The sequence below is a fragment of the Sylvia atricapilla genome, chromosome 1, assembly GCF_009819655.1.
Source record: "Sylvia atricapilla isolate bSylAtr1 chromosome 1, bSylAtr1.pri, whole genome shotgun sequence".
Classification (NCBI taxonomy): Eukaryota; Metazoa; Chordata; class Aves; order Passeriformes; family Sylviidae; genus Sylvia; species Sylvia atricapilla.
In genome coordinates, this window is record NC_089140.1 from 63690998 (window position 1) to 63717923 (window position 26926).

The 26926-nt window shown below is 41.9% G+C and overlaps 1 protein-coding gene across 7 annotated transcripts in view; it reads right to left on the reverse strand.

The window, feature by feature from the left end:
- Positions 1-26926, reverse strand: part of ATXN1 (ataxin 1) — a 362269-nt gene that overhangs the window by 95902 nt on the left and 239441 nt on the right. For 6 of the 7 annotated variants that reach the window (XM_066324382.1, XM_066324408.1, XM_066324373.1 and 3 more), the window contains one exon: positions 18167-18255. The gene's annotated coding sequence lies outside the window, so the exon portion shown is untranslated. Of the gene's footprint in view, positions 1-7029; positions 7136-18166; positions 18256-26926 lie in introns of all 7 variants that reach the window. The other variant, XM_066324355.1, reaches the window with a different exon arrangement.

The window sequence follows — 26926 nt, forward strand, 5'->3', positions numbered from 1 at the left end:
AGTGAAACTGTCAACCTCTGCGTTGTGTTTCAAGACTTTACACTTCAAAAATCATTCCCTCTGTGCTTTGAATTGCTATACTTTTAAGCTAACTACTTCTAAAAGTGCTGTTTAAGAAATGACATCTTCAACCACATTTAACGTTGAGAATAAATCTAAATTTGCAAAGTCTCATTGGGTCCCTGAAAAAGGGTAGACTTTTTATTGTACTTGACAGACAATCTCTTGGAAAGTATCTGTGCAGAAATTTAGTTTAAATTACTTCATATCAAGACATTTAAGAGAAAATGGGGAGGCTGCTGTAAGTTAAAAATAATTATGCTCTTTTTACCTTAGATTAAAAAAAAGTCACCAACATTCAAGCAGCAAACAGAATCAAAACCAATTAGTAACCTCACAACCTACCTCTGTGCAGGCATGTATAAATTGTATTTCAGAATGATCTCCAAACACATGTGGCTAAAACAACTGAACAAGGCTGACTTGCTTTCTCCCTTGTAAGCCACCAAAAGTGGAAGCAGGTTCAGGAACTACGGTGAGAATTACAGGCACTAACTGCCTATGGAAAGATGTTCTCTGCCTCGGATCATTCAACTCTGGGAATCACCCCATCAATGCCAGAATGGTAAAATCGCAGATAAGGTAAATTCCTCTTCAGTGTCCAAACCTAATCCTCTAAGGAAGCAGATCCCTGCCAAACTGCAGGGAGCTGAGGGAGCCTTGCATTTTCCAAGTGCTCCTGCACACATTTGAATGGCAGGGTAAGTAGAAGGCCATGCTCTTTTCACGCTGCCATGAAACACAGAATATTTATGTTGGTCCAGCTTTAATGATTTTAAAATAGGGAAGATCATTTCAGTGGAGTAAAAGCAGAATCAGTAATGCTCAGATATATTTGCACTCTGTTGTTCAGTGTGGTAAAACTAATTCAGGGTAAGGTTTACTGCTAAATTTTTAGGGAGACAGAGAATAGGCAAGTAAGCAGCTCAGAACGTGCAGGCTCAGAGTCAGCTCACTCAGGAGGAGCTATTTTCTACCTATTGTGATAGTGCCCAGCACAAGGAGGCCCTAAGAATGACTCCAGTTCCCAAGTAATACTTTCCCCAAGCAGAAAATTATACTGTACCTTGTGGGGCTGAACAACTTTGAAGGATTATCTCGAGGTCTGCCAAAGCAGTTCCAGATGCCAGGTTTCAATTTAAGCCCATCTATTTTTCATATCCTTCTCCCAGACTGCCGTCTCCCGGGTTTAAAGGAGGACAGCATACTACTTACTTAACCCTGAGAAAAAAGCTCCTGCCACTGCTTGGGAATGACTGCCCCCACAGCATCTGGAAATCACACTAATCACCTTGCAAGGAAGTCCCACCTCACTCTTTGCTCCCCGCATGACGGATGCTTGGCTGGGCCAAGCTGAGGTGCTACAAACAAGCTCCTGCATCAGCATTGGTTATTTCTGCACTTGGGAAGGAGGGGTATTGTGGCCTTCCCTCTGCACTCTGCCCATCATCGTTTCTCCATGCATGGATATGGTTCCTCCTCACCTCTTCCCAAACCAACAGATAAACCCAAACCCTTAACCAGACAGGAGCAACGATGGCAAAGAGCCTTCTGCTCAAAACTCCAGCACCAGCTCAGGCAAGAAGTGAGGAAACACAACCATGTCACATGGGAAACAGCTGAGCTATTGCAAACAAATGCAACCCTTTGGACTTAACCAGAAAGTGCCCAACCCAATACTACCTTCCAAGTGGAAAGGCACCACTTACCATGCAGACTCCAGCAGAGCTGGATCACCTTCTCAAATATCCCTTGTCTGCCACAGCAGTCCAGCAAACATTGCCATCCAATCATTCCCATAGTACATGAATCCCTTCCTGGCTTGGCACAAGGTGAGTACAAAGTTTTGCTAATCTTGCATTTATAGTAATTTCCCCCTCCCTGTCATATCATGTGAATCATCGCTGTTCCCAAGCATCAAAGAGTTAATGGAGGAAAGAACCACCCTACCATGTGCTTCACTCAAGGGTAAGTGGACTGGCCAGCTACCAAAGCAGATTGTTAAAGACTGCACCGAGCTCCTGACGTTTTTTTCTCTCAAGTGCAATAATGTAAGGATTGAATGTGGGCATAAATGTAAACCTAGACCACATCTGCTGATAAAGCAAGGTCTTTGTACTTGCGCAACTGCCATTAGCTGTACACAAAATACTTAAATTTCATGAATTCTTCTACATTCAAAAGCTGACCTGCAGTCTGCCTGAGGCAGCCAATGTGAACTGCAGGCTCAGCAGAATTGCACATTAAAGACAGAAGGGAAACAGATTATAATACAAAATCAGACTGCTAGTAAAGTGAATCATTTGTGCAACTGTTAAACACTCGAAGTATTACAGACACACTTTACCACACCAGATTGAAACACAGCTCTGGTGGTTCTCTTCTGAAAAACAGTGTAACAGGTTTGTGTTATTTGCCCTTTTCATCCGAGGCATGAACAAAACCAGTGCCTCCAGGACTCTGTCATATTTCACTATTAAACTTTTCTTTTGAATTAATTGAGGGTACTCTGCTATTTGAAGATTTCTATCTTCCCATAATTGCATTAAGAGCTTGGAGCAGAGTGTATGTGCATACGCAAAACATTTCTTCCCAAGTATCTCTCAGGGAACTTCACCTGTGCATCTCTGCCATAAGCATTCACACTTCTCATGATAGAGCTTCGACACAGTATTCTAATTCTAACTTATTTTTTTTATAAGATACTTCCCCCTTGCATTCACACCTGTCAGACATGGATTGTGGAGTTCCCTTGTTTAACTATTACCAAACCATTTGAAGATTTCTCCATTGCCAGTCAGGTATAAGCAGCTAAGATCTACCTAACAGGACTCCATCTCTAGACAGTTTCATTTTGAATGACATAAATTCCCTTGGACCAGCTCATTTCCATGTTGGTTCATGCTCTGCTGTGACCTCTAAGGAGAACAACTCATCGGTCCCAAAGCCATTTATCTCCCGTTTTAGATTGCTTCCTATTTCAAGTCTACCATAACTGACCTATAGGCATGAAATCCACTCTGGGATGTGACTGGTGACTATTTCTATGGTTTGTATTAACATGATTATTTACGTGATCATTACTAACAAGAGAAAATATTTTAATTTGCTAGCATATTCAATTTTTACATCTATGATCAACAGAATCATGCCTACAAAAAGATGTTTACTCTTCTATGCTGGGCTTGGACACACAAAACATGATGTACTTCTTAGCTGTCCCCATGGCATCTATACCTAATACTGCAATCTCAAGTTATGCACAAGCCTGTGGTAACCCAGTCTGTTTTCAGTTATCCAGTACCTTTCCAGATCATGAATAGTTAATTAAAAAAAAACAAAAACGGGGGGGGGGGGGGGGGGGGGGGGAGAGAATTTATGATAAAAATTCATACCCAGATTTCAAAGACTTAACAATGCTGGAAGGTGCACAGTAGATCACTCTCAGAATACTCCATGCAAAAATATGAATCAATAATTTTTGATGCTTCCTCTCGGAGTTGCTTAAATTTGTGATTCATGTGGGAAGCCATTGCTAACAACAACAACAACGACTACAGTCTCTGCAACAAAAATGTAGAAACTACATTTGGATTTTTGGGTTGAGAAGTACAGTGACTTTGCACAGGAATTGCACACACCCCATCTACTGGCTTTTCAGAAGACTGAGAATTTTAACAACAGCAAGGCAAGTTTACCTTGCATTGCAATTATTTACTGAGCAATGCCTGTGAGGTTAGTGTTTGGTGAAGGTACAGGAGACCATCACCTATCCCAGGAGAGCCATAAAGCAATCCAGAACTGACAAAACTGTTCAGACCCTACAATGGTAGAAATACAGGTCATAGGCTAAAAAAAAGTAACCCTAATCATCACAAGCTCCTTGTACATTGTGACAGAAACCTAATAAAGAATCGGAGAAAATGTTCCAGCTGACAGAGGGTTGGTTATGCTGAGTGCCTGCTGTGAGGCCTGCCTTGCTGCCCTTAAGAGCAGGGCAGGGGTAACATCCAGCAGAACAGATAAAGGCAGCAAACATGCACCCACAGCAGACACTTTGGTCAGCGCTGCTCTTGTGCCACCTCTGCAGCACCCAGGGAGCACAGCCATTGTAGTTTTTAATTCAAGGAAGTTGCATGCCACTTCATTAGAAGAATTCACAACAAACTTCAGTCACTGAGTCAGAAATGGAACTCAAGTTATGCTCTGTCAATCAGGATCTTTGATCGTGGCAAATCAAAGAATCTGCTCAGCTCTGCTGAAAGCTACCCAAAGCCAGTGCAATCTCCCACTCCTCTAGTAGTCTGCACTGCCTTCACAGCAGATGGTGAAAGTACTGAGAGTAAACCCAGCGCTAACAGCAGCTGGGAACACTGATAGTTTTGCCATTGGAGTGTCAAATTGTGACACTTCTTTTCCCAACGAATTAGTAAAGTTAATATATCCACACTGCCACACCAATGTTACCAGCCGGAGTCTGCCTGTTCATTTCTAACTCCATAGTTGCAGGCAGGGGCTCACAGAGGTGACCAACAGCCACCACAATGTCAATATATGGTCTTAGGGGACTAAATACATTTAAATCTGTCAATACACTCTTTGCATGAAACTTGCTTCAATAGGTAGGCTGTTACTGCCAGCTGAGTGAAATATATGGTGGTCCATGATATAGATTAGGGGGATTATCAATGCCTCTTCACCTTTCACCCTGGATTTCAACTAAGTTTCTTTAGTAAGCATTTATAGTGCTACTACACCAGTGCCTTGTCACACAGATGCATCATGGACACAGTTTCTAATAAAAGCCAAAATCACAGAAATTTCATTTGCATATAGGGTCAGAGATGTTTTGAAAACAGACTTTTCTGCTATCTATGAAGTTTGGAGGAACTCAGTTCTATTTACAGAAAGAAAATTATGTTTTTCCTTCATTTGCTACTGTCCTCCTCAGACAAAAGCCTGCTCTTGCATTCAGTGTGACTTCAGCAGAGTGGACTGGGATCAGAGCAATGCAATGCATTAAACGTCCAGTTTTGAAACAACAGATCAAGTTTTGTTTTAAAATGCTCTCTTTACTCAGAGCATTTTAAACCATTTGGTAAGAGGCTACTGTTGCTGCTCACCCTTTCTTTCCATTTTCGGTGCAAAAGCTGTGAAGGTACAGTACTGTTTTAAGATGTACACCAGCCAAGGAGAGTACAGTGATGTGAAACTGGTATTTGTGTTTTGTCAGTACCAGCAAAGGTGTGTCTGCACAAAGCTGTGATAACTGTCAGCAGCTCAAAGCAATTTAGATCTTTGCTTGTTTGTGTGCCAGGCAATCTTAAAGAGCTGCAGAGCTCTCTCTTCTAAGCATTAAGATCTCAGTAACTTCAACTATATAAAACACCAAACTAAAACAGCATATTCATCAATTTCTAGGAATACACCACACTTTGGATGACACGTTATTCCAGTGCTCAGTTTCTTCTGGACCTGAAGGCATCCTAGAGGTCTTAAAACTCAGCCTTTCTTCAGCTCCAACTGGAGCCAGACCAAGCATTCAGCGCTGGCACCAGATCCACTGCAGTGCCAGACCACTTCAAAAACTAAGCCAAGAGCTGGGGAGGTGTTTTTAGGAACCCTTGCAGAAGGCACCTCTGCCAACAAGGTTCAACAAGGTTTCTGCTGGTGACTTGAGAAGACATATTGAATGTCACTTGGCATGTTTACCTTCTTTAAACACTGAGCTTCCTTTCTAACATCTAATGGGGCAGATTACTGGTTTAATACTAATGGATACTGATCAAAAGACCCTAGATTATTTGGCTGGCTTACCTTAAAACCTTTTCCTGCTTCAGTTTCCATACAAAATATATCAAAACACTATTCCTATGAATGGAGAACCTATCAACTAATCATTTAAGGAGATGAGAAAAACCGCGGGTTGTAGATACAAATGCCAAAACCCTCCCAGACCAGCTGAAGGACACGCTCCACAAATTTGCTCAAGGGCTACTTTGAAAAACAAAACCTAGAGAAGCATACTATATAAGGCCATTTGAAAATTCTATTCCTTATCTACAAAAGGCAGTTTCTTCCCAGTTGCCATCATGGTTCATTTGTTTAAGGACAGAAGTAGCTGGCTAACTAGCGTTAAAAAAAAGAACAAGCAAAGACTGGCATTTTAAGCATTTTCCATAAGCAAAGATAGACGGCAGTGGTCAAGTGACAGCTGAGCAGCTCTCTTTCCCTACCTATGTGAAGGGACGCCGGCTGGGAACAACCTGGATCAAGGCTATCAATCCATTTAAATGCAGAAATGCTTTCATGATTTCAAGGCAGAACAAATATTTCTTTTTGTCTGCACGCATTTTACAAGACGTGAACAGTAACTTCAGAACAGAACATAGATGCCTGTTAACAAAGCCAACAACAATTACTGCAATGTCTAAGAATCAACAAAAAAACCACCAGTGTATTCCAAAGGCATTCACTCACAAAGCAAACTCACTCCACACAAGCCCAAGCACAGAAACGTGATAGTATCTCATGATTTATGTTCTCTCAGCAGGTTGTACCGGGTCCTCCAGATTCCATCCTTGCCTTTGAAAGCAATTAAGTTTCTAGCACTTCTGGGAGCAACAAAACCTCTCACTATGAAAACCTGCATGCTGCACTTTTGCTGAGTCTGCAGCCTGGCGGACTGAAACAAAAGCACCACAAGAGGGGTGAACTTCCTCCACTTCACTCATCTGGAAGCATTAGTATGTGAAGGGCCATCTCTAAACTTTGAAGCTATTTCCAAATCATGTCTTTGTCCAGTGCCCAAAGAGCCAGCTGCTGCTGTGATTTGGAGAACATTTGCAAAGCCCCTCTCAGCCTGGAAAGAAAAATCCCTTTTCTTATCAGCCTGCACACAGGAAACTCTGTAAGTTCAGCTAATGTGAACTATTCTAATTGCTCACAAGACAGAATACCCTTACTTACATAGGAGCATGTCCAGACACCTCGATGAAACCTGGGTCCTGCTGTGCTATGCACTGTACAAACACCTGCTCCATGGAGTTTACAACTTGCACACAGTAAACTGTACCTAAAGGAAGACAAGGGCAAGAAGCACATGTAGAGAAGTAATCAACAGGCATTTCACAGAACTAGTGTGTGAATTCTGCTTGTGAATGATTACAGTACAGGAATGTTGCCTGATCAAAAAATAGACCTGTGATATGTCCCTGGTTGAATAAAACAAACAGAATAGCAGCAAAGTCAAACTATTCAACATCCTTGCCCCAACAACAAAAGCCCCAATGCCTGGACAAGGCACAACATCTTTTACCTCCTCAAGACAGAAAAAAAAGCCAAAGCCATTTCCCATTGCTGTTCCAAGTCTACCCACACTGCAGAAGAGTGACCTTCTGAAGCCAGAGCGGAGCGCTGAGGCGGTGTGACAAACGCGGCAGTCGGGCGCACGGAAGGGCGTGTGCCAAGGGGCAGCCCCAGTGCACCAGGGAGGGCAACTCCTTCCAGGCAGGGTGGTGACAGCGACCCACCTCTTGTTTACAGCAAGGCATCCTGGCCTGAGACCTCAGCCAAGGGCAGTTACTCAGGGATTGCTCTTACACGTGGAGTTCACACGTCATTTGTTCTGCGGCAAACAAACTTGCCAAGACCAACATTTTTTCACATCAAATTATTTTTGCACCTTAGACTCTGCATGTTTGGTTTTCAGGGTTAATCCTCATAACTCCAAATGAAATCAGCTGGAGTGATGCTTATTCAGCACCTAGTAGTCTGTAATTTTAGTTTTTACTTACCCGTGTACCCATTTCCTCGATTATACAGTAAGACACCCAATTCTGGGCAAGTAGATTGATTTCAGATAGTCATTTTCAAAATTATTTAAGCCTAGTTATGAGAGTTAACCTGGCTCTGTTTCCTTCTGACAACATCTGCGGTTTCATAACTTTAGGTTTTTGTATCTCTCACTCACCTGTCACAAAGCAAAGACTTAAAAATTCAGAGAAATTCTTTATCAGGGACATCTGCAAAAATGACCAACCATGATTTTCTACCAAATTTAGAAGAACATTTCCCACCCTGATCTCCTTCACTTAAAGTTGCAATCATCTTTAAGAACCAGAGGTATGCAATTTTGGAGACAGAAATGTGCTTGAAGACACATAACGGCAAGACTGTAAGATGCTTCAATGTCCTCTAAGCCCTCTTTAAGGTGCTTAACATCTTAGGACAAAAAGTATGAGCAACTGTGAGCTTGGTCACAAACAGTTCATTACACATACAAACATATATAGACATATCAGAAATGTTAAGCCAGGAACTAAAAAGCAAGGAAATACCAGAAATGTGGCCAATTGTGCAATATTTATTCTTTATTCTTAATTTTGTGATCACACAGGGGTTTTTTCCACAGGAAATGGTGCCATTCATGGCATAGTAAAGCAATTACTATAGCTTTCGGTATTACTGAATAAGCGATCCTCAGTTTGCCTCATTCTCAGTATTAAAAATGGCCCTAAACGCTGTGCTTTAAAGGCAGAACAACTATTTCCTTCTAGGTTATTTTCTGGCTGTCACCATATTACCTAACTGCCTGATTTACTAAAATTAGGACATGTTCACAACACCCCGGTGAGGAGGGTTTTTTCCCCCATCACAGAGACAGAACTGAGACTCAGAGAGACTGAGACTGTGGACAAAGGTCCCTTCCAAACCCAGCTATGCTGCTTGATGAGATTTTCCTCCCACACATGTGCTCGACACCAGCTGCCCCTCTTCCTGTGCTGACTGTCTCCCTTCAGAAGTGCTAGCAGTCTGGTGTAAAAGCGTTTTGTAATCCATTATGGTGAAAATAAACTGGAGCAGCTACAAACTACTCTCTAGGCTCTTTTATGCTAACCCAATTTTGCCTCCAGCCAGCTGGGGAGCACTCACCAAGAGGGTCCTTTCCAAGGGGAAGTACAGCGAGCATGTGGGAAGCTTGTGCTGACAGAGAGAGACCCAGAAGAGGGCACCTACACTGGTCAAAATCATTACCAGGGCTGAAACCTTTAAATGAAAACAGACCTCTTCTATTGGAGGAACAGAGGTAACTGCAAGCTATCAAGGATCTCACGTGAACCAAAGCTGTAGCGTTAAGACAGCCAGTTTGCCATCACAGATTCATTCTAACAGCACAGGGACAGCAAGATTAAGGTGTGGGGGCAGGTGGAAAGAGATGCATTCACACGAGGTTCTACTGCCAGCAACACACTTGTAGCATCCTCTTGATGGAGATTGCTTCTCCACCACTGAGCTGCTCGAACAAACTGTCTGAATGCTCCTCATCCACTTCAAGAGTGAAGTTAGACACTGTGAACAGACTTAGCAGCGGTTTAAGCCTAAACTGTGCATTTTCACACCAGGATTTTTGCACTGATGCAGAGGGACAGAATTGCATGAGTCAGTCCGCTGTCTCAGTAGGGCTATGAGGTTGCATCAAGCACTTGGCCTGCAACAACCAACCATAGGTGAAATGACCCTGCCCCTTCACATCAGACAGGACAAGCAGCATCCAAATGCAGCCTCAGGAATCACAAAGTCCACACCAATGTACAGAACAGAGACTTCCCTTTTCTGTGGCTTAAATTCTGCTGCTTCCCTCCTCAGACTCTACACCACCTTACTCTTAGTTCCTCATCTTAATCCCAATCACATCACACAATCCACCCTTGACAGTCCCACCAGCTCCAAAATGCTGTCCCCACACTTGGCGCTTTTGGCCTTAACTGCCCCTCCATCTCCTGATTCAGACTGTGCCATGTTCCTCACTACTACTCCTGAGCACATCCCTCCACAGCTTGTGTTCTCTCTCCAATTCCTTCTGCTGCACCCTGTCTGGGAAAACAGCAGCTTTGCTGAAAAGATGGGAGGGCAATCTCCTTTCTTTTGTCTCCTATGTGCCTAGGACCACAGCACTCCTCAGGAGACCGACGTAGAAATGCCAAAGCAAGTTCTTTAGCTCTAAAATACACTATACTCAATGCTACCTAACGAGCTCCTGTTGTGTGGGTACAAAATAAAAGATATCAGAGTTTATACTCTGACTGATTATGGACAAGTTTTGCTGCAAATGAGAAGTCAAATCCCTAATATTGGGACAACTCTACAGCCAAATTTCAAATATTCGCCCACGAATGTGAAGGTGCTACACAGGTACTCAAATGAAACAGCTGACCTATTTTTTTAAAAAGGTACAAAAATGCAGAGTTTTGTATCTTGTTCTCAAGACAACCTGAATCATTCATGCTGAAACGTAAAAAGAAAGAAAAATCAACACTAAACTGCCACTGCTTTTGGAAAAAATTCACCTTAAAAGGTTATCCTGGAAAAATCCTGAATGTTGTGCATTGCTGATCATAGGCAGTTCAACCTGCTTTTCTTACGCTACTTGCTGTTTCCTACAGCTATTATTGAGAAAGTCCCTCACACAAATCCATCATGTAGAATAAAAATGAAAGATTAAAGGCTCCAGTGATGTCTGGACATACCTCAACAGGAGAACTAAGACTATAATAAAGATTCCTATTAGTGAGGCAATAGATAGCTAACACAGAAGAGAAGACAGCACTGTGTGCAATGAATTTTTGATGCAGAGATGCCAGAGACAGGAAATCTAAATGTCACAGTAACAGCCTATTTACAAAAATTAGGAGGAAATGTTGATTGGTTTCTGTAGACAGAAACATTGATATTGACACTTCAATCAAACAACTGTTCTTATAACTGAAAGCAAGGTCAATCTGTGATCACTGTAGTTTGGCAGACAAAGAAAGATGGCAAGAAAATCTTGTTGATACATAATCTTCACCATCTTAGAGTCGGGTGACTTGGCTACAAGAAAACAAATAAAATTTCTTTAAACCAAACATTTAGTTCTTTCGGGTAGCTTTTCAGCAGATGACTCTAATGTGAAAGTTTGTGGGTTTTGCTCCAGCAGCCGGGTGGGCTAGATTCTGATCCACTATGCAAATGACTCAAGTGTTTTTCATTTTCTAGGGTGCCAGCTACACTCCTGAACCCTCTGCAAAGGGAACCACCACAGCTGCTGAGCCTCACAAGAAAAGAGCAACCGGGTATGAAACGTTTTTTCCTCAAAGATGACTACCACCCAGTTTTATGGCATGACAGAGAGGAGCTGTAAAGTCACTGTCTCCTTGAGTAACTCTTTTGAAATAGAGGCAAAAGGTCTAACTTTCTAATTTTATTGAAAGAGAGGCAGGCAGGAAGATGCCACCATGGAACATTCCAGATCTGGGCTTTGCAGAGCATCTTTTCAACACGGATGCTAAACCTCTGAGATTTTAAGGAAGACGTACAAGCAGAGAAATTAAAAAAACCCTGCAAAATAAGTGCCACTTAGATGGGATCCCTCCCTTTGTTGGGTGGGACCTTCCTACAAGGACAAACTTGACCTGCAGGCCTTGGTGCTTCCTACTCATTCTCCTCCCCAAAATGAAAGGCTAAGCACAGGTTTGCAGGGTGATTTAACAAACATAAGCCTTAAAGAATAGCAGGCAGGCAGCCTCCAAATGCAGGGGTGGAGCGAAGCTACAGATGGGCTGATCTTTCAGGCACTCCACTGGAAGCCGGGAGCTGGGAACAGGTCTTCAAAAGGACTTAAAACACTGTTGAGACTTTCTAAAAACCTCCTAAGATAAAAGTCAGGCATCTAACCCCATCACACTGTATGACACAAATTCTGTCCTGTTCAGGTGTCTTTAAACATCACAAACCCCACATATTTATAGCAGTAAATTTAGAAACACCTGACGTTTACTGCCCATAATAAACTGCATCTACAGTGGGAGAGTCTGAAGCATTACTGTCATATCTTCATAACCATGATGAGTGTAGCACAAAGAAGGCCTGTGTGCTTTTTTTATCCCATACAGACAGACCTCTAAGTTGCTGACTTCTGTATTAAGTTGGACTTTCAGGCTCTCACTTATCTGAATAAAAAAAAAAAAAAAAAAAAAAAAAAAAAAAAAAAGAAGCTCGGCAAACATCGCCTTGTCTTCTGCATTCAAGTATTACATAGGTCTATTATGTGGACCAAGTCAAACTTATTTTTCCCTCTGAACAGGTAAATACATATGGGGAAAATCCAAAATGCATGTATCAGATGAGGTTTTCATGGCAATCCTAAAGAGTCAGGCAAGACCAAAGGCGCAGCAAGCAAAATTGAAATCTTCCTCCAAGTGGAGAGGAAATGAAACTAAGCCAAACAAAGAGTGTTCTGCCATCCTCATGGTGAGCGCTCTGGCGGGAGAGCTCCTATCCTCCATCTGGTGAATGTATCTTGACTAGAGAAAGAGTAACACAGTACAAGAGAATATAGCTGCAACCTGGCGTGAGTGCCAGGCTGAGCAAAGGGTTCAGCCAAATTCTCTCACTTTCAAGCAGAACTGCTGCAAGAAAAAGCATACCACGCCCAAATATATACTTATTTTCTGAAGATGTGTAACTGCTCAGATCATAAGACAAGACAGAGATGTGTACAGCTTGATATTTATTTCATGGGGCATACAGGAGTTAATTTTGATTCACATGAATTTTGGACAGCCGAGCTAGTAACATCCACATCCCATAGTCTCAGGAACTGAAGTCAGCAGTTGAGGCAGGTAAGCAGTAACAACTCAGTCTCCATGTCTTAAAAATCATCCTGATTTTCCTTTGAGTCTTCCAGGAAAATCAGATACACAGATCTCTCATCCTCACAATTCATCACTCTCTAGACTACGCAACAAGTCCCCATAATGTTCCACTTTGGCTGGCAGAGCAGTGAACAGATGTGGAAAAAAAATCACTCAGTAGTGAAGAAATTCAGGGCAAGAAAATAAACCAGAATTAACTGGACTCTGTTCAGACCTCTTCACAGTTTTATGAAGAAGAATGTTAGGAAGCAGAGGATACATGTTTTGATTTCAGAGACCCAGCTCCCCAACTGCAACATGAAAAACATGGTCTAGCAAGGGATGTGAGGAGGATTTCCACTACCATAATTCACCAGATAGTGCTTTGGTGCAAACCTACATGAGTTTTTTTAGGTTGAAGTGCTATAGCAACTTAAAGAAAGACAATTATTTAAGGTTCAGATGGTTATGAACTTGCCACAGCAGATACCCTAAAATATCAGTAAGTTTGGAACAGGAAATCTCAAGGCACAGCCTACCCAGCACGTAAGAAACGCTCACAGGGCAGGAGAGCCAAGGGGTCCGAAGAAAAGGGAGGTTTCCTGCAGCAAGAGCGAGTGAGCATCTGGAAAAGGCATCCTTGAGCTTGAGATCACACTGGACGCAGAACAGTAGAGGTCTGGGCTCTCTCCCTCTCCCAGATAATCTGGAGCAACCTTGAACAAGAAGTCTTGTCTCTACTCATACACACAACACAGGCGAGACGAGCCATGTACAAACTCCCTGTGCAAGAAAAACAGCTCAGGGTTTAACCTCCACTTCCATGCAGTGAAACAGCTTTTAAAAGCTGTAGAGAAGAGAGATTTGAGACAAATGGCTTGATTTATTACCCATGACTTTGCTAGAGGTTTGGGTTCTTTTTTCAACACCCTAGTCAGCAAAGAGAGAAAAACAGTTAATGTGAAGAGTCATCTGAAGGTCTAAATCTCCTGACAACTGCTATCTAAACTTGGAGGGCAAAGCAGTAGCTGACAGAGAAATGAGAAAATAAAAAGGAATTTGCATCAAGTGAAAAATTCATGGACAAGCACTGTCACTTCATTTTGTTTTTAAACAACAAAACAATTCAACTAAGGGCAGAAGCAAAATGCAGGGGGTCTGCTGCAGGTTAAACAGTTGGACTTTGGGAGCTGATACACAGGCTGAAGTCTGCTCCATAGCCCCAGGGCAAATTTCACTCCCTGAAGCAGTACTATATAGAGAGAAAGCGTTCAGCGACGTGCCACTGTCTCTGAATGTAAAAAGGCTCCAAGTCAAGGATGCGAGTTAGCTGAGGTAACCGAGCTGTGACCATGCTGAACAAATGGGAGCAGACAGAGCAAATGAATGACAAAAGAATAAAAGAGCAACATTTAAAAAATGGGGGAAAGGATTCAAGCAGAAGGGTGACCTACGGTATAAAACAGTTGCAAATGATTTGGCTAATTTATGAAGTCATCCCTCAGCATCACTGATCTCTCATGAGCCTGTACTTCAGCCTTGCTGTACCTCATCTGCAGTATTACACCAGTAGCAGCCAGCAGCAGTGAGAACAGCCGTAGGAGTTGTGCCCAGGTAGAGGAAGCTCTCTCCACTTAGTGAGAGCTCAAGGAGGACTAGGTTGAGGAACATCAGTGAGAGAGAGAGACAGAATACTGAAACTGCACCCTACCTACCTTCCCTGAGACAGGCCCAGCAGGCAGAGAGGATACATGATACAGAAGATTCCCTGGCCTCCCTCCATCTGGCTGAACACAGTCACATTAGGAACAGCAGGCAGTGGTGGCAAGTTCCTGCCCGGCACAGCACGTGCGTTCACTGTGTGACTGCCCCACCCTCCCAGGTGCCCTGGCATAACTGGAAGGGGGCTATCCAAGTGGAACAAGGATGATAATGGTTCATCCATTGAGGCCAGTTCTGTTTAATGCCTTTATCTATGATCTGGACAAGGGGATTGAATGCACCCTCAGTCAGTTTGCAGATGACACCAAGCTGAGCAGGAGTATTAATCTGCTGGAGGGTAGAAAGGCTCTGCAAAGGGATCTGGACAGGCTGAATCAATGGGCTGAGGCCAGTTTTATAAGGTTCAACAAGCAAAGTGCCAGATCCTGTGCTCGGGTCACAACAACCCCATGCAATGTTACAGGCCTGGGACAGAGTGGCTGGAAAGCTGCCCAGTGGAGAAGGACCTGGGGCTGCTGGCCAACAGCTGGCTGAACATGGGCCACTGTGTGCCCAGGTGTGTCCTGGTGGCCAATAAATCAAAGGCATCCTGTCCTGTATCGGCAATAGTGTGGCCAGGAGGACCAGGGCAGTGATTATCCCCCTGGACTCGGCCCTGGTGAGCCCACACCTCAAACCCTGTGTCCACTTTTGGGCCCCTCAACACAAGAAAGACATTGAGGTGCTGGAGAGTGTCCAGAGAAGGGGAACGGAGCTGGGGAAGGGTCTGGAGCACAAATGTGATGAGACTGAGGGAGCTGGATTTCTTTAGCCTGGAGAAAAGGAGGCTCAGGGGGGACCTTAACACTCCCTACAACTGCCTGAAAGAAGGCTGTAGCCAGGTGGGGGCTGACCTCTTCTCCCAGGTAACAAGTGACAGGATGAGGAAAAGGCGCCAAGCTGTGCCAGGGGAGGTTTAGATTGGTTATTAGGGAAAATTTCTTCATGGAAAGAGTTACCAAGCATGGGAACAGTCTGCCTAGGGAAGTGGTTGAGTCACCGTCTCCAGAGGTATTTAAAAAACACACAGATGTGGCACTTAAGAACATGGTTTAGTGCTGGCCTAGGTTAGGTTAACAGTTGGACTCAAAGATTTTAAAGGTCCTTTCCAACAGTAACAATTCTGTTATTCTAACCATGAGGGAGGGCAGTTGTGCAGCTCATGCAAAGCTGTGTTAATGAAACCATAGAGGAGAGCAGATCTCAAAGATCAGTGAAGAAGGGTCCCCCACAAAACTGGAACCTCTGCCTGCCAAAGAACTTAATTTTAGAAATGGTTGGTCCCCTCTACAGAAGCTTGCTAAAAAATGAAGACCCATACATCAGAGGCAGAGTGTGTATGAGAGGTTTTCTGGTTCCTTTGGCATTACAGAATTAAAGTAATTTCCTCCTTTTCATGACTTTCTCACAATTTCAACTATCCACATCTAGATTTATTGCCCATTTAGAAAAGAAATACTACTGAAGGGACCACATCTGTCGGAGTTCTTGTTTCATTCCTCTGAAACTTGAAATTATCACTAAGACACAGCATGAAGGGTTTTCAAGCACAAGGTCCTTTGAACATAAAGAACCAGACATCTTAACTGCTTTTAGCAGACTATAAGATCTTACACATTAGGAGTTCCCTGGACATTCGACAATATTATATTAAGCAAATACTGTGGGAAAACAGTAGACCTGAAAACTCCACAAAACAGGGAAGCATATCTCAGCAATAGAAAGTGCATGCTCATAGAATTCGGAAAAATAAATTCTTGCCTGCAATATTCATTAGTTTCAAACACAAGCTATGAGAGAAAAGTCCGATTCAGAGAAAAGGGGAAAATACAGACTGCAACTGAATCAAAGATTATGCCTCTTTGATTTCCTAAGATCAATTCATTGCAGAAATTAATTAGACAGATCACTCTCTTGTAGTCTTCTTTATTAGGTCACAAATCTATGCAAATTATTAATTTCTTCCACTACTTTTAGTAATGATCTTCTTGAGAAGTTGTCTTTGTTAAGTTCTTCAGTTTAATACTTACTTTGCAAATGTGCCAGTTGACTAAGAAGAGAGAAACAAAAGAATAAAAAAAATTCTTACACAAACTATCAAATGTTAGGCCAGAAAAACATTAGTTGTTAAGAAGAAGATACCAACAGTGGAACCAAAAATAGCTCTTCAACCATTTGTCTTTTCAAACCTGTTTTTTCTTCTTAGGATCCATGCATCTCATAACTGAATGTTTCTTATGCTGGTACTGGGGTCTCTCTGATCTTCTTTTCACTCCAAGGAAATTGTCTTTTTCCCTATCACTTTATTAACAACCATATCAAGTGCGTTTATTTCTTTTATCTCCATGACTTCCTTGAGTTTTGCCTGCTGTTTATCTAAGATGCATAAGCTGGTGGTCAATGCCTGGCACTTTTCTCTTTTATTAAGTATTCATATGTATAAGTATTCAAATGTATAAGTATTCAAATGTAAATTTAAGCCATCTCTACTTGGAACTAGAGAGGAACTAGGCTTTTCCATTGGCAAAACTTCATCATATATTCTCCTCCCATCTACCAGACTTCCTCCTATCACATACACCTTTACTTTTTCTTTTTTTTTTAATGTGTGACTGCATATCAAACCAGGTATTTTCTGTAGGCTTACAGAAGTCAGGTTTTATGCTATCCTGATGTAAATTGAAATGATGGCTAAAGCAAAAAAAGTCACCTGTGAAAACAGAAATATGTAACTGCTGGTAAAAGTCAAGATACACTGTATCTTTTGTGACACCCTGGCAATTTGTTGTAGTTGTTCCTCCCCAATAATTAACAGATGACAGTTTAGTTTTAAAACAAGGGCATTTTATAATCAGTGAACCATCTATGCTACTCAACCATCTGATCTGTCTCAAGGTCACTGTCTTCAGTAACTGGGTAAGAATTACATCATCTGTCCTACTATAGGATGGCAATTACATCATTGATCAATACCTGAGATCTTAGTGTGACCAACAAATTCATGTTAGGGATGAGTTACAACTGGGCAGATACCACAAAATGAAAGTCCTGTTTGCTTCAATCCACATCCCCATTAAGACTAAATTATAAAACTATCAACTCTCTTATTTGTAGTATAGTGCAAGCTGAGAGCTAAGCAGAGATGGGGTAGGGCAGGTGTCACAGTGGCATGCCTTTTACAAAGGCAGAGAAGACCGTCTTTGCTTTGAAGAGCTTACAGCAGCCTGAAGTGACAAGAGTAACGGAGGGTGGAGGAAAGATGTGTAAGCAGATGGCAGCAGATCACATTATTTTTAAGCCTTTAGTGGTGATGCAGTTTGAGGTAGTCACATGTTCATCTTCAACAGCAATAAGTGTTTTAAGCTATTTTAGTTCCCTCTTGCCTTGAAACAGACCTGGAGCAGGCAAGCAGCAAGCTCCTGTATCTCAGTGGAAGATGCATGTGCTTGAGTCTTGTGCTCCCTTGCAGCTGGTGTGGCAGTGGAACACAGGGCTCTGCATTCCATGGGAAAAGATCAGCTGAATGAAAGGAGCATGCAGGAAGGTCTCCAGGAAGTGGACAAAGATGATCCAGTTAAGAGTGAAGTTGAATAGAAGAGGCTCAGGGAAGAGAGGAAAGCTGAACCTGAACAACAAATCAGCTTAGGGTAAAGATTTATAGTTACATTCACAGTTTCTCTTCTGGCTGCTTTTGCCACTGTGCCTTTTCTGGCTCAAGTCTCTAAGAAGGGGCAACTCCCTCGATTTCCCTTACAGGAACCTGTTGAAGAGGAGGAGCTTGCTTTGCTCACCTTTGCTCATGCAGGGCTCAAGCAGCCCTCAAGCAGGACCAGGGCACCCTGAGCAGAGCCCCGCTAAAATGTTTCAGCAAATACCTACAGCAAGGTTCAACAGAGGGTGGTAACTCACCCGTGGAGGTGGCTGTAGGATGTACAGCAGTACCTGGAGGCACTGACCTACTTGGCTCCTCTACTGGCACACTGAGAATGACGGCTCCCATCTCAAATACAAGAAGCAGTACATGGAATAGGAGTCCCAGGGAGAGAGAATACTGAGCCAACATTTTCACCCCTGAATACACTAAATTAGGTGTCAATCCATATTTTGGGATCTAAATAGCTGTCCTCCTTCACAGTAGTGCTGTGTGCACCCAGAGGCCCATTAAAATGAAGTAGAGGGTTGGAGGAGACTTGCCTGCTCTGAAAATCAGGCTGGGACTTAACCAGGTTTGATAGCTCTGACCTTAACAGATATATCTGTGAAACAAAGACAAGACTAGCACCAACAGGAAAATAATATGAGGTTTCTAAAACACAAATTAAATGCTGAATTTTACAAATACATACACTGCAGCTACACGTCCTGTAGCACCTATGAGGGCAAAACCCAACTTAGCCATTTAAAATGCTGGCTTTTAAAACACCTGATTTTGCAGGGTGTAGGTTGGCTGAAGGACAGGCAACCTCCTCTGTCTTCTACTGTCAGATACACACAGTGGATATTTAGTGCCTATCACTCTGTCTTCTCCCGATAAATACAGAGATACAGCATGGGTGTCTTTAACACAAGAAGTCAGTAAAAGCATGACATCAGAGAAGACAGCACAATGAACTCACCTTGAAGAAGAAGTTTTTATTTCAGGTTAGGGCAAGGTAGTTAATGACAGTGGTTTTCTGATAGGGCCTACTCTTATATATATCTCACCAAGAGGCAGGCAAACTCCCTGGTTTTGGAGTAAAGAGTAAGGCAAGATTTGCCTCTGTGAGGCTCATCACAGGCTAAGGGCATTTGACTCTTTCTCTTGCAACAAATCCTTGGTGTATTTGCAGTAAAAAAAAATCAAAACAACAACAACAAAACCAAACCAAACCAAAAAACAACAACAACGATGACCAAAAAAAAAAAAAAAAAAAAAAAAAAAAACCCAACCAAAAAAAACCACCAACCAACAAACAAACAAACAAAACCACCAAAAAGAACCCCAAACAAACAACTCCACCCTTTCAAAGTTTTGGTTAAAGCACTTAAAGTTCAGTGTTCAAAGCCTCAGATCACATTTGCAACAGATTTAATAAAACAGTTACTGCTGGCCTCCAGAAGGTACTTCTTACCCTTGCAGACTAAAAAATAATTACACACAGAGAGGCTAATTCTGCCATGCCTTGTACCAGCTTTATGCTGAAATAACTCCACTGATGGATGAAATTAAGAAGGCATGAGACTGCAATAACCTAATACTGAATCAGGCCATAAAAATATAATCTGCTTTATCAAAAATATAGTAGACTCAAGAGATTTCTTTTCCTTGTTTCCTACACAGAGACACATTTTTTTCATGTAAGGAATTTCTGAAAAAGTAAACTCTGTAGGATTCTGGGTTCATCACAAAGTTAAGTGCAAATTCCTCACAGGTAACAGGAAATTAAAAGACAATAAGAAAACAATTTGTCCATACAGCTTTCCATGCAGTTTTTCAAGCAGGTAAATATGAAGTTAAATAAAAATTAAAATGATGCTTCAGTTTCATGACTGCTAGTAGCTCTTGATCCCTGTCTCAGAACCCAACTGTGTTCTGTGGAAGAAAAAACACGTCAGTGCAGCTCATTTCACCCGCAATGAAAAGTAATTTATTGTGCCTAACTGTGAAAAGCAAATTGATCTCATCATCTAGGAGTTTGTATCTCACAAGAGTTGTTCCTGCAATTTTCCCTTCTTTTGAAAAGAACTAACATTAGAGTAAGTATGTAAAATCTTGCAACTAATATTAAATTAAGCTTGAGTGTATAGGAAGTTGCTAGATGATAAAGGGTGGGAAAAGATGTACGAGTGGCACAAAAAGAAGTACAATATGGTTATGAAAAACACATTTCCTAATTAATAGTGAGATACCTTAGTCTGAGATATAACAAAAAAATCCAAGAAAAATAATCTTTTTCTCTCAAAATCTGTTTCTAGATAACAAATTTGTTAATTTAACAAATAATGCAGGAAAGAGTGAAAGAACTGATCATTATTTCTTCTGTGTTACTGAAAAGCAATCTGCATGAGCACAACTGAGAGGGAATAAACTGAGAATTAAATCTTTATCCTGAAGCACCTCACCACTGGATACCCTTAAACACACTCAAAAATACCATCATTTTTCCTAGCAACATGGATGACAGCATTTGTATTTTGCCACTGGAGCATTAGCTAGTTAAGCTTAAGAAAACTCAAAAGAATAGCATAGGACAAGGGTTAGAACAGGAATTGCATACAACTCTGAATGCTCACACGGCTTTACAAGTCCCCTGACTGCACAACAGCGACAGAAGGTGAGACCTTCCCAACAACTGGTTTACATCTGCTGTGGCAGATCTCTTCACTATGCAGCTACTCAGTTTCCAGAGAGGTAAGACATAAACCCCTGAGCTCTTATTAACACATCAACAAGAATAAACTCCAGTCTTTTATACTGCTGAAGTATTATATACAACAACAGAGACTCCTGCATCTCAAATCCAGTGCCAGCATCTTCCAGTACACTTGCCTTCCACTCTCTCCCCTCTCACTCTTTCCTGTCTGATGTTCTCAGTTACCTTGTACTCAATTCACTGCTGCTCCAGCTCCCATCTACACTATCTTCCCAACTCAAGCCTCAACATGTAGCTCCTCCCCACGTTACTCGGCTTTCCTATTTATCTCCCCATCACTGGTAACCATCCCACTGCTCCTTCCCTCAGCTGATAATCTGTTTTTAAAAACAGACCCTAAGATTTGTTTTTTCCCTAATACCAAAAACTCAAGAAACCTTTCTAGGAATCTATGGAACTGATAACAGATCAAAGCATAGCCTTTGCCTTTACTTCCTCTAGAAGGAAGGACATGAAAAATATCAAAGGTACAGATCAAATCTATAAAAATGAATTCAAATCAGAAAAAAAACCCCTCAGAACAGATAATTGGACACTCTATCTCATCCAGCTAAATACTGGACTCACAGAACCTCACTATACTACATGATTTCAGAAAGAAGGCACCTTTATCAGCATAAAACTAGGAGATCTTCAGGCTGTGCTGCTCAGAATGAAGCACGGAAAAATGAAAACCCAGCTGACTCCCACAAAAAGCTTTTCCATGCAAAAGCAGGAGGGATTTAAACCCCACAGCATAAGGAAAAGAAGCACAGACTGATCAAGCGTAATGCCCCCAAATGAGTCTGCAAGTTGGCAGCAACAACACAACTACAGAGAATTTGGGACTTCTTGGATCTTGACTGCGTCAAGCTGTTAAAAGGAAAGCTTTTCGCCTTCCTTAGTTGTGAAGTACGACAAAGCAGTAGAAGGCAGCTGTGCTTTCTGACTTAACCTTGGTTAAAGAAAAACGCTACAAATCAGAGCCAGGGGAACTCTTCTCTGTGGGTGCATTTTCTATAGAGGCTGGGGAGTTGGGCTCCTCTGGCCCCCACTTCCACATGAGTGCATCTCCACAAACTGCAATCTCCTTTCCCTGGATAACCTTCATCACCAAATGCTGAACACACTGATGAAGCTGATGAACAGTAAAGTGGTGTAGCACCTTAACCGACGGCTGATACAGCAAGCGTGTTGCATTGCTTCAGTGATGGCAGCTTAAAGCATGAAAATTACTCTTCTGACCCCTTTATCTTCTCCCTCTCCATCAAATTGACACCTTCCACCTGCCAACATGGCAAAAGTGACTTTTGAAAGGAAGGACCCTGGGCGAACCAGAATTACACACTGGCAGCAGTGAGCAGGAAAGAAATTTGCCTTACAAAATGGTTGGGCCTCCAAAGTCCCAGGTGTGGCAGGGCACAGACAGAAATATTACAGCCAGTTTCAACAGTGCACAAAGGTGTATCATGCAGGCTGCTCTAATGGCAATGAGAAACTCACATACAGCCAAATAATGTTGCAAAACCCTTTGTGCAACAGGTAGGGGATTGGAGAAAGCCGCTTTTTAAAGAGGAAGCCAGGAAAATGGCACTCAGCAGGGAAACAAAGATGAACAAAGAACAATCCTCTGTCAAAAAAGACTGATGATCACTGATTCTGGAGAGTAAGGTCTGTACTCATGTTGTACACAGAGGATACGCAGTTTCAGGATCCAGTCTGCTCCCATCAGCAGCTCTTCATAGCTGCCAACAACAAATTGTAGCAGAACCAGTGCTTGTGCTTTCTAGCAGTGAAAGCAGGACCAGGCGTATATTCAAACAGATACTGATGCTACATACTCTCAGTTTTATTCTTGAACAGCAGCAACTGTAGTAGTAAAGGCTTGTTAAGCATACACAAATGAAGTCGGAGTATTTCTGAGAGCAATTAATCATGATTTATTTGAAGATACTCAGTTAGCATTTTCACATTTTTTGCTTCCTGAAACTCCAATTAATGAGGGCCAACTCTCAATCTGAAAATGCTTTATTTCATGTGTTGAACAAAAGCAACCAAAAAAAAAAGTTATTATCTAAACCAACAAAGTGTTCTGACAAAAAATTGCTTTGCAATTTTGAGCAGAACAAATGACTTAAAAAGAGAGGTTAGCCAAACCAGATTAAATAAGTATAGCACTTAAGAACTTGGAAGCAAAACGGTTTTTTATTTAATAAGCAGATAAGTGATGTTTCTGCCATCACTGCTATTAGTCTTCTGCTTTCTCCTCATCAATGTCTGTAACTTATGATCTCAGAAAACAAGCTAGTGTAAAGTGTCTCTGAAGCAAATGAGTGAAGAAATAAACATGTCTTGTTTGTGATAAATTTGCTGCACATATTTTTGAATCTATAGTTTGCCTGTCTAAAAGGATTTCCAGTGGCTCTTTTGAACTTAGGAGGAATAAAATCCACTTTCATTTTTTTCTAATACTTCAAGTGCTTAGTTATGAGAAAACCCAGCTTACTTCTTAAAACAGTTCTGTCCAATTTAGCAGAAGATGAGGTTGCTGACATTGCATGGGTTTCACACAACGTATCTGCTGAAACACTTCATCTGTCTTCCCCAAAAAACTGCACGCCATTACTAAGGGTAGATCTTCTACACCAGATCCTAGTGAACATACCACACCTGTGGACTGCTCTTAATAGTCCAACAACGCAGTGTGAAAGCAACTGACCATAATGGCCTTCAAGTCACAAGTATCCCCAGAAACTGAGGGGGAAGCTGTTTCTATCAATACAGGCTTTCATGGTGAGATTTCCAAGCACCGCATTTTGACGCGGTATAAAAATCTGCAGATATTCCAAATGCTTTAGGAATACCTTTTCCTTACATCAGTCAAAAGGGCTAGCTATAAATACTCCTGCTGTGTCAGCATGTTCCTTTCAAAATATGCTAAGTGCTTTGACATGATGTCGATTGTTATTTCAGCCCCTAAGCCAGGTTTGTTAAAATCTGCCCAAATTTCACATACAGAAACATGCAAAAGATGAACGAGCCATGCTACAAATAGAGCAACTGCAGAGGCTATGGCCCTGCCCACATACACTCCAGTGTATTTTTACACAAAGCCTAGCACTGCATCATGCGGGTGCCAGCTATAGCTTGTACCATGCTGCCAACAAAAAAGGATCCAGAAACAGATAACAAGGAACATTCTAGGCCAGTTCCTGTGTACTGAGAGGAACAGGATTTGTTGGGGTTTTAAGAATCATCATTGTAAAGCATTACAGAGACATTGAAAGCATGGATGCAAACAGCACTAGAAGCATCATTTCAAACTCATCAGCCTGACTGACTTCTCCCCTCCTTTTCAGGCTTTCTGAACCTGGAGAAACACTGCCTGGCTGTTCTCTTCATGCCAGAACAAACCATGTTCTCTGCCACTTGGACTTATCTCAGTAAACTTTTAGATATTCACAAAAGAAGACAGAAGACAAAACAAAAAATGCTACACAGTCTTATGGAAGAAAAACATCTGAATTGCTTGCAATTTAAAGCCTTGACTTTCTATTTCATTAAACAATAACCAGAGTTTATCTCAGAATAGAAAATTACAGCTTGAGCTGCACATCCACAGCTGAACCCAAGCTGCAGACTTGTTCAATCATTTACTTTTGTAGGGGTTTGAAAGAGTCAACAGTTCTGCGATCCTGCAAATATTTTCACCCTTTTTTCCCCTTTATTCCAGCTGAATGATGATGCTCTGTAGTTACATTCTGGTTGGCAGAGACACAGAGGAACTCAAAATCTCTTCATGTTGCTCCATGAGTATGCAGAGCAATCACCTCAAGAGCAACATGACAAACGCCTCCCAGCTTCCCTGTGGCTGCTGGTGCCACCCCTGCAGCAGCCAGTGCCCAGCTGAGCTCACAATGACCCCGGGCTCCTCTGAATGCCACCAGCACAGCTGCGGTGCCAGCTGGCACCTGACAAAGCGTAGGAACATGAAAACTAAAACGAGGGTTTGAGAGGAGCAGGCAAAGCTCACAAGCTGGTCTGAGGCTGGCTCTGAGCAAACTAAGGATCAGAGCATGGGGTCGTGCTAGAGAAGATCATCTCAGCAGCAAGAAGTGCTTCAGATGCAAGGCTTTGAATTTTAAAAGATACAGCAGATCTGTGAGGAAAAAAAGAACACCCAAGCAAAATGCAGATTTTTAACATTCCATGTGCAGATCTTTACTACATTATTTACGTGCATGTTCATTAATAGAAAGCAAATTACAATGTGTGTCGGAGATTATTAATCCCCTCAATAATGTAATTCCCACCGCCCTTCGGATCCTGAAGTACCACCTGCAGTGCTACTCCTTAGGCTTCCATGCTGAGTACAAAATGGAAGGTGGTGAAGGGAAAGGAACATATAGCACTTTCACAGCAGCCTTTAACACTGTGGGTTACAAGCCAAAGAAACAGCTTTGGGAAAACAGGGAGGGGAATCCACCTCCCTTTCCCAGCCCGCATCCCACATAGTCTCTGTGGAAACTTGCCCTCACTCTTCCACTATACCACTTTGATCACATACATGGAACAGGCTGGCACCTTCCTCACTGCAGCCCAGCAAACAACACCGTCTTTCAGGCTAGCCAAAAATAATGACCCCTCAAGTGAGTCATAGAACATATTGCCATTTATTATCTAAGACAGTTGCTTTTATAGTGCTGCTACACTGGGACTTCAGTTAACCCACCTCACAGACTGGATTTCAGCAATATTTAAGCTGCTGGATTTCCAACAAAGGCTTAAAAGACTTGGTGATGTTTCATTTACTTTTAGTTTTTAAAACCATACAAGAAATGTCACTTGACAAAATTTATATCTAGCCCAGGCAAGTCTGATGTTGGTTTGTAAGATTCCTGATAAACCCAGAACTCCTTTAAAAAAGTAAATTTAAAGAAAAAAGAAGACATTGCAGAGTAAGAATATTCGCATCAGAAATGTTAGGAATGACAAGTAACTTTCCTTTTTCCAGAGATCAGGCTTACCACACCTTTATGGGTACTGAATTGTCTGGGTTTTTTAATTGAAAAGATATCAGGTGTACTTTCTTGGTCCTTGTTTTTTCTGCTTTCCACCAATTTTTTCCTTCTGCTTCTCAATGATTTTTGAAGACTGCAGCAGATTTATACTATCAGTTTCAGTTAGCAGCTTAGTCCTAATCAGGTCATATCCCAGTTCACTGCCTGGGGTCCTACCCAAAAGGCAACACTGATCCAGCAGAGCCATCCTCCTCTCTTGGTTGCCATAGATACTCTTTGGTGACCTTCTGACACATTTACTTGGCTGGCAAACAAAAACTGTCACCACATCAAGTGCTCGTCCCTCTTCTTCTCGTTGTTATTAACATCACCCTTTTCCCTAGTGGCACCAAGATCGTTACATACACATTCACTCACTGACATTGCTGTACAGCTTCACAGCGAGGTCTGAACTGCCTCTAACATGTCTCCTGCAACTGCTTCAGCAACAGAAACCACTCACACTCACCTGAAACACACATCAAACCCTCTCACAAGTCACTGTGCCAGTGGAAGGCTCCAAACTAGAAATACAATTTCAAGACTAAGCCCCAACCACAAAGAGTTTTATTAAGTTCGGGATTTATTACAGAAGTGCTTCAAATGTCTTTCTGAAATTAATCTTCCCAGCAGGGTAACTCTCTTTTACACTGCCTACCTTTCCTTCAAAGGCATTTTAAAATCTTTATTTTTGATCCATAACCTGAGGAACAAAAGAGGTCACTAATACTTTTATTTGGTTTGTATAGTTGGAGAACATCTAGATCTGAAAATGACAGCAAAAGAAGAAAAATTTCAAAAATTATCACAAAACGTACACGAAGAAATCATGGATTCACTTTCCCCAAGAATATTCAAGTTGGAACAAAGGAAACTACAGAATATCAAAGTTTTCCACAGAATAAGTGATTCAATTTTCAATCATGGAAGAAGAACCGTATTTAGAAAGCCATAATACATTACTTTTTCTTCTGGTAAA